An 8,913-nucleotide genomic window follows, 5' to 3' on the forward strand; every position below is an offset into this window, starting at 1 on the left:
CTAAAGGCCCAGTAGGCAGCTAATCTTCTATTTCCCACTTAGAGAAAACAGATGACAGCATTCCAATTCCAATTCCACAACCAGTGTCTGCAGAGTCCATAGCAAGCTGAGCATCTAAGTTCTCTCAACAACAATAGTGGTTAAAGAGCCAGATCTAAGTAGAGATGATTGCACTGTGCTTCTTGACTGCTCTCCCCACTATCCTACCCTATTATGTCAGCAGGCTCCCTTGGGGAGTTAGGCATCTACCACCACCCAACCTCCCAGGCTCTGAACAGTTGAAGTGAATGTAAACTAGTCAGCAATCTGCTATTTCCCTATGCCACAGGTCAAGAGGACCCCAAAGTAGCAACAGTATCATCCACAACTGCTCCAAAGAATATAATATGCTTTGATATACATTAAAACAAAACAAGTATGGGCTCTGTATGCTGAAACATATAAAACACTGGTGAAAAAAATCAAAGTAGTTGCGGATCACGAGGTCAGGAGATCGAGACCATCCTGGCTAACACGGTGAAACCCCGTCTCTACTAAAAAAAAATACAAAAAACTAGCCGGGCGAGGTGGCGGGCGCCTGTAGTCCCAGCTACTGGGGAGGCTGAGGCAGCAGAATGGCGGGAACCCGGGAGGCGGAGCTTGCAGTGAGCTGAGATCCGGCCACTGCACTCCAGCCTGGGCGACAGAGCGAGACTCTGTCTCAAAAAAAAAAAACAAAAAAAACAAAAAAAAAGAAATCAAAGTAGTAATAAAGAAGGATTCATTGTGTTAATGGATCAGAAGACTCAATATCTTGTGTTACTCTTCCCAAGCTTGATCAATGTATTTGGTGAAATTCCTATCAAAATCTCAGCAAGATTTTTTGCAGACAAAGCAAACTCTCATCCTTGGACAGCTAAGACAATTTTGAAAAAGAAGTGTATATTATGGGAGGAATCTACCAACAATATTTTAAAGATGTATTACACAGCTAAAGTAATCATGACAGTGTGGTATTTGCATAGGGATAGATTCATGTAAAAATGGAGCCGAAGAGAAAGCCCAGAAATAGAGTCACACTGATTTGGACATAACGCAATATGTCACAAAGCTGGCAAATACAAATCAGTGGAGGAAAAATAGCATTTTAACAAATGGTCCTGGGGTATGTGGACATCCACAGGTTAAGGAAAAATAGCCTTAACATAAACTTCACCCTACAGAAATTAACTCAAAATGGCTCATGAACTTGAATGCAGTAGGAAATCATAACACTTTTTATGAAACTTTAAAAAATAATAAATAAAATTCAACCCTTTTAGGGGTGGCAAAGAGTTACTGGATTTGATACCAAAAATACAAGCCATGGAAAAAATCTGATAAATTAGATCAAATCAAAATTTAAAACTTCTGCTCTGTGAAATAACTCATGAAGAGACTAAAAAGCCAATGTGCAGATGCAAGAAAGCATTTATGAAATGTGTACCCGATTACTATACTTAGGTAAAAATTAGCAAATGAACAAAGGGCACAAAGCCATTTCATCAAGAAGGATATAACTGTGTGAAATAAATGCATAAAAAGCCATTGAACATTATTAGCTACATCACTGCGTCTATTAAAACATCTACAATTTTAACAAGTAATGACACCACCAAATGCTGGTGAAGATGCAGAAATAATAGGCCACTCATGCATTGCTCAGTGGCAGGTAAAATGGTAGGGTCAGTCCAAAACTGTTTGCCATGCAGCTGTCAGATAACCTTGCAACTGAGTGCAGTTATCCTAGAGAAAATAAAACTTATGCAAAAAAAAAACTGTACATGAAGGTATATGGCAACTAAAAACCATCCCTTGTGTTCCTCAATTGTGAATGTTCAAACAAGTTGTGGTACATTTATACCATGGGTTGCTACTCAGCAATAAAAAAGAAATAGACTATTAGTATGTATAATTGAAAGAATCCCAGGGAGTTAAACTGAATGAGGAGTCTTGGCAGGGAAGTGTTCCTCCTGTTTCTGCCACACTATGCAACATAGAGAAATGAAAACAGACTGACATGCAAAATGACATGAATGTTCATACTCATTTGGCTGAATTTCTTCACATTTAACATGGACCTGGGTGCTATAGATTCTCAGCTGGTCTCTGGAGCTCTCAAAAAGGTATTGTGGTCCAAATACTGTTGTTAATTCACGATCTCTGTGAAGGCATGAAGGCCTGACACTTCCCAGTACACCATCTCATTGACATCCCTCTCCGGTACCTAATACTGAGACCATTCTTTCATTCAATCACTTACTATCCTTACTTAAAAAAATACTTGCATAATATCTAAGAAATGACAGAGTAATCAGGAAAGAATTGTGGTGACAGGTCAATAATATATCTATTATTATAAAAAGATTTGATGTTACCCCTGAAATGTCATGCACAGTTATAGATGAGAAAGCAAACCTAACAGATGTTAGAAATAGGATGACTTTTTCACAATCTCTTGTAAGTTATAACTCCTTCATGAATACCCCTCTTTTGTGATAGAATATCTTTTTTGTGTGTGTTTTAAAACTAAAACACAAACTATTGTCATCCACAAAACAATTATGACTAAGACAAATAAGATATATGACCGACATAGATTTCAAGTAAATGGAAATATTATATAAAGATGTTAGAATATTATATAAAGATGTTAGATATTATATAAAGATGTTATATAAAGTTAGTATTCAACTCTGATATCATCTGATGCTCAAGTTTAAGACTAATAATATTAAGCAATATCTTCAAGTTTAAGAGTCACAGATTAGACTTTCAACCCACAATTTAAAAATAAAATGTAGTTTTCTATGATAGCATTGACCTTAACTGAAAAATATATATATATCAAAGCTGTTAAGCAACTTTACTTGCTTTCCTTCTAGAAAACTCTATTTATGACAGTACAACCACACTTAAAAAAAAATCAATAGAAAGAATACTTAAATAATTCTAACACATTATCTTAAGAGTACTATGGTAGATTAAAAAAAATCTCAAAAATCCAGGGCCTAATTATAAGTAGTATTTTTATTGGTTACTGTGTTTAAGTACCTGGAAACAGCTGCAGTTTTGTAGACAAAGTGAATTTGCTTTCCAGGTATATTGGCAATAAACAGGTACAACTGATCAGAATTTTTTTTTCATTTGTTGAATAGTAATACTCAGCAAGATTTGGAAGGTAAAAAAAAAAAACACAGCAGACTGTTTTTTTACCTTATTTTTTCTCTCTCCCTTGATGCTAATACAAGAGGCAGTGGTAGGGAGTTTCACTGGTATGTTCTGCTTCAGAATTTAGAATTTCAAAAGATTTTGTTACAAGAATAATCAGAGAGAATTAGATTCTAACTCTGTAGGCAGCAGGTATCTAGGAAACCTAGTGCTTCAATTTTATATAAATTGAATTTACACTAAATTTTTAGTTTTTTTGGACTTCAATATGATATTTTATGTGAATTTCAGTTCAAACGAACTATGCTATAGCTGTTACACACAGTTAGAGATTATTTTTATAACATACTTATTCTGGGCATTTATTTTTATTATTGTTTGCCACCTAATAATTATAAGAAATTTTAAAATCATTATTAAAAACTTTATAATAAATACCTGACCTTCTTACTGTATCTACAAATTAATTTATCAAATGGCTATGATAGGTGACACAAAGATATAGTAGGTCTTATAAAATGTCCAAAACTGAAAGTGGCAATTTTGTGTGTAAATTTTAGACTTTTTTCTTCAATCAAATCTTTTAAAAATGCAATTGACAGTTGACATAATAAAATACTGTGGTTATGTAATTTTTAAAAAATGCATGTAGCACAGTGGCTATGAGGGGAGAATGGTACATGTTATTTTAGTGTTTATTTTAATATTGTCCATAAAGAAGTATAATATCTCTTCAAGGTAGGTTGTGGTAAGTTTGAGATGTACACTTCAAATCTTAAAGCAAGAACTAAAATAACAGTAACAGCTAAGAAATCAACAAAGGCCATAACAAGAAATTAAAAAAAAAAAATCAAAAAACTTAAATAATAGAAAAGAAGACATATAAGAGAAAATGGAACAAGTAACACATGGGGCAAACAGAAAGCTTCATCAATGAGCACATTAACTGTAAATGGCTTATATACCACAACTATAAGGTAGATCCTATGAGAGAAATAAAAATAGTAAAATCCAGTTATATGTTGCCTGCTGGAAACACACATTTGACATAAAGACACAATTACTAGGTAAGAGATGGAATAAAGATATGCACTACTAACCCTAGTGATAAGACAGCAAGAATGGCTATATTAATATCAGACAAAGTAGAGTAAAAAATGGAAAATATCAACTGATGCTCAAGTTGTTCTGGTTAGCAGTAGAAACTCTGGAACCAGACTTTCTGAATTAGAATACTGTCACTTCTTTCTATTTTTTATTTTAACTATAAAATAAACGTCCACATTGCTAACAAGCATATCAACTAGTTTATTATGCTTGCTTTGTTTGTTTGTGGTTTTGGTGGGTATTTATTTGTTTATTTTTTAAGACATGGTCTGCCTTGTCACCCAGGTTGGAGTGCAGTAGCGTGACCTAGACTCACTGAAGCCTCAACCTCTAGGGCTCAGGTGATCCTCCTTCTTTGGCTTCCCAAGTAGCTCGGACCACAGGTGCATGCCACCATGTGCAGCTAATTTTTGTGTTTTTTGGAGGATATGGGGTTTCACCATCTTCCCGGTCTCAAACTCATAAGCTCAAATGATCCACTTCCCTTAGCCTTCCAGTGTTGGGATTACAAGCATGAGCTACCACACTGCCAGAATCCTGTCATTTCCTTGAATTATATAATTAAAACCTCATAAAGCTACGGTTTCCACATCTGTGTAATAATTACATTATTAGAATCTTCCTGAGGAGGTAGCAGTGTAGAGAAAGTAACACATCGGCAGCAGGCAGAAGAGTTTGTAGTACATACTCAAATTTGGAAAGGTGTTTCTATTGATATCATCATCATCATAACCACCATCATCATTTCTTAGAAACACAGAATTGACAGGACTCACTGATTAAGAGTATTTGACAGTGAAATATGAGAAAAGAGATTTCCTTGGTCAGTTCTTAAATGTCTATCTGGTAGAGCTTGGAAAAGTGGTAGAAGCAGGATTTTTGGGAAAAACATTTAAAATGAACTTAAATACCTACTTTTGAGCTGTGTGATATACATAATATGATGAACAGGGTAAATTTGTCACTTTAAAATATATCTGATTGGCAATTTGCAGTATCACAAGAGTAGTAAACATTTACTGTGGAACATTCAGAAAACATAAATTACAAAAAGAATATAGTTTACGTATTGCTTAATTTTCTTCATCAATGGAGAGATCAATAATAATAAATCTCACACCAATTCAAAAGATGAAACTTTAGGGTACTCAAGTACTAAAAGGTTTTCTTTAAATGTAAACATTCAAACTGACAGGTAACAGAGTGTCCAAATTAGAACATTAGAAATTAGAGATTCCTGATGTAACAACAGGTCCAGGTGATGATAATTCAAGTCTGCAGAAACAAGTGAATGAAATCTTGAAGGGATCTTAATGATGAGAACTAATTCTTGCTTCTTGGAGTGATGAGACAAATAAAAAGAAAAGAAAAGAAAAGAAAAGAAAAAAAGAAAAGAAAAAGAAAAGAACAATAACAAAAAGAAATTTGTTGCTTGCAAACAGGCCCTGGAAGCAATGTGAAAGGAAATATTCTTCAAATGAATAGATGAGAAAAATAGCATCTGACCTAATTAATTCAATGTGACAAAAAGAGGGACAATGTGTCATTTAAAGGGATGGGATAGAAAAAACACTCTTGCAAATAAAGAGAGAAGAGTACAATGAAGTACCCTTTTCCACCTATGAGGAACAGGCATGTAAGAAAATATGGGAATCATGTGCAGATGATATAATTACTTATCTAGAGGTGCCGTAAAAATGTTTTTTCTCCGAATAATGTCCACTAGGGATAACATTTTAAGCAAGAAAGGATGTTACTTTTAAAGACAATTGTTAAATACCTAGTAAGTAGAGTAAGTGAGTAAGAAAAGCAGAAAGAAGATAAACAAGTTGCAGCTACCAGATATGAACATACAAAAGGGCTACAGAGTTTAGAAGTGGATCTTCCAGAGTTTAAAATTAGAGGTAGAAAGTGAAAGTAAAGTCAAGTCACCAAACAATGGAATTTAGGCATGTGTTTGTAATTAAGTGAACTTGTTTATTGTACTCACTTAGCCAGTACCTCACTGTATCTGAATAACAAAGAATATGGTAGATTTCTGCCAGTTTGAGATTTCACTTAAATAGGAAGCATTTTCTCCTTCTGATATTTAACACCATGCTGAAATTTGTAATATATTAGTAACAATTAACCACTGTCCCACCTAAATGCTAAGCAGCTGCTTTTCTTCTCTGAAAATCAGAATCAAGAGAGGGAGTTTCTAGGCTCAAGACTTGGGAAAAGCAACCCCTGGTATCAAGGGATATATGTTAAGATTCCCAGCTGAAATACGAAGAGGTCAAGGTAGGCTGAAGTAGCTGATTTGAAATGGTTGAGGGCTGCCCCCACCTACCTTTTCTATTTGTCACCCTCACAATATTGAAACTTGCTCTAAAAGTAAATGATTTTGTTCACCTCTTTAACAGCACCATTTCTGGTCTTGTTTTCAACACTACGTTCTTTACAATTTGCCATTCCCATTGTCCACATCCTGTTCTTCAACTTTTTTTTTTTTTTGACACAGTTTCACTCTTGGTGCCCAGGCTGGAGTGCAATGGCACAACCTTGACTCACCACGACCTCAGCCTCCGGGGTTCAAGTGATTCTCCTGCCTCAGCCTCCTGAGTAGCTGGAATAACAGGCATTGCCACCATAGCCAACTAATTTTGTCTTTTTAGTAGAGATGGGGTTTCTCCATGTTGGTCAGACTGGTTTCCAACTCCTGACCTCAGGTGATCTGCCTGCCTCGGCCTCCCAAAGTTCTGGGATTACAGGCATGAGCAATCACTCCTGGCTTTTTTTGTATTTTTAGTAGAGACAGGATTTCACCATATTAGCCAGGCTGGTCTCGAACTCCTGACCTCAGGTGGTCCACCCACCTCAACCTCCCAAAGTGCTGGGATTACAGGCATAAGCCACTGCGCCCAGCCTGTTCTTCCTACTTTTTTTCCTCAGATCCACTGAGCCTTCTCCATGGAAAAATAGAATCCAAACTAAAATCTACTCCCAACCCAGACAACCTCTTCACAAAGATGAGAGAAAAGGAAAACAAATTTATTGTGAAATTACATACACATTTAACAAGAAAATAATGTGTATCACAGGCTGCCACTAAAGAGATCTGAGAGCTCTGACAGACATCTTACTCTTTTACATAGCTAAGTGGATACAGACAATTTTATATTTATGTTTTTCAGATAAAATTGCTTATTTTCTTGCCTTTTGATGACTAAAGTTAGGCTTTCAGTTTGGAGTCAGGTGACTGCTCTAGCTGGGCCATCTTCCCCCTGAAAACACCAAGGCATTCTTCCTCCCTACACAGTCACCCATCTTAGCTCCCCAAAATGCTCAGTCACGATTTGACTTAGATTGTCCTACATTTAAGGTGATTTTTTTCTGATTCTCCCATTAACTCCCTCTTTTCTTCACACACATGGCCCATCTTTTGCTGCTGTCAGTAGCCATTCATCCTCTCCCATCACAAAAGAAATCTGCACTCCCTTCAGATAAAGCAGAATGAAAATTCCCCAGAAAGCAAACAATTAAAAATATTTTAATTTTGCATTCCTTTAAATGAAAATACTGTCAAAATTGATGAACCACATTTGGTAGGAGCACCTGTTTTATTTTCACAAAGAGTTTTTTGATCTGGACATTTTTGTTACTTACTATTAATACGGAAAATTTTGAACTAAACAAAAACACCCCCAAAACCTAAATTGTATTAAACTAAGACAACCTTCTAACAATGACACCTCTTTCCAGTATGAGAGAACTGCCTCTTACAGTATGAGAAATATCAAACTCATTTTTTTTTTTTTGCTATACATATTCAACAGTTACCAAAGCCAAGGAGTTCGAATTTTAATATACTACATCACAATCATGAACATATAAAAATTCTTATTGTAAATGGGGCATGATGATTTTTCAAAGAGAAGAAATATTTTATTCAATACTAAGATTACTTCAAAAATTCGAGTCCTGTATTATAATGATAACTTTATGTTGCAGGACACAAAGTTTATTCCTTAAGAAATCTTTTTAAAATAGATATTTGGCTCTTGGAACCAAACAATAAAATTTTCTGCTTAGACACACATACAAATGTACTTAAAACACTTTCTTGTTATTATTGTATTTTAAAATCTCCCACTCTTCGGGATGTCCTTATCAGTAGGTCACCTGCTTTCAAAATCTTACATAATTAACATGTCAGATATTTACAGACATACCAAATGAAAGTATTATTTATTCTACTGATATGAATAAAAAATGTTTTGAATAGATATATACATGAATAACCTTTTGTTCTGAAATCTAATCAGTTTTATTCATATTTGATTTTATCTTAATTTTTTAAGTTTCACATAATATAAAATTATGTTATTCAAAATTATATTATTCAAACATTTCTATCATCAAACAGGAAATCTCACATCTACTTAACAGTTCTTTCTATTCCCCAGCCCCTGACAACCATTAACTTACCTTTTAGCTCTATGACCATGTCTTTTTACCATATGCATAATGCAGTTTTACACTGCATGAGTTTTTAGTCCAACACACCAAACAGAGAGCTTTTAAAATCATTCATTTTTATTTTTATTTTTGCATTGTCCAATTACCAGGCCCTAG

This window comes from Macaca fascicularis, chromosome Y (genome assembly GCF_037993035.2).
Source record: "Macaca fascicularis isolate 582-1 chromosome Y, T2T-MFA8v1.1".
NCBI classification, from domain to species: domain Eukaryota; kingdom Metazoa; phylum Chordata; class Mammalia; order Primates; family Cercopithecidae; genus Macaca; species Macaca fascicularis.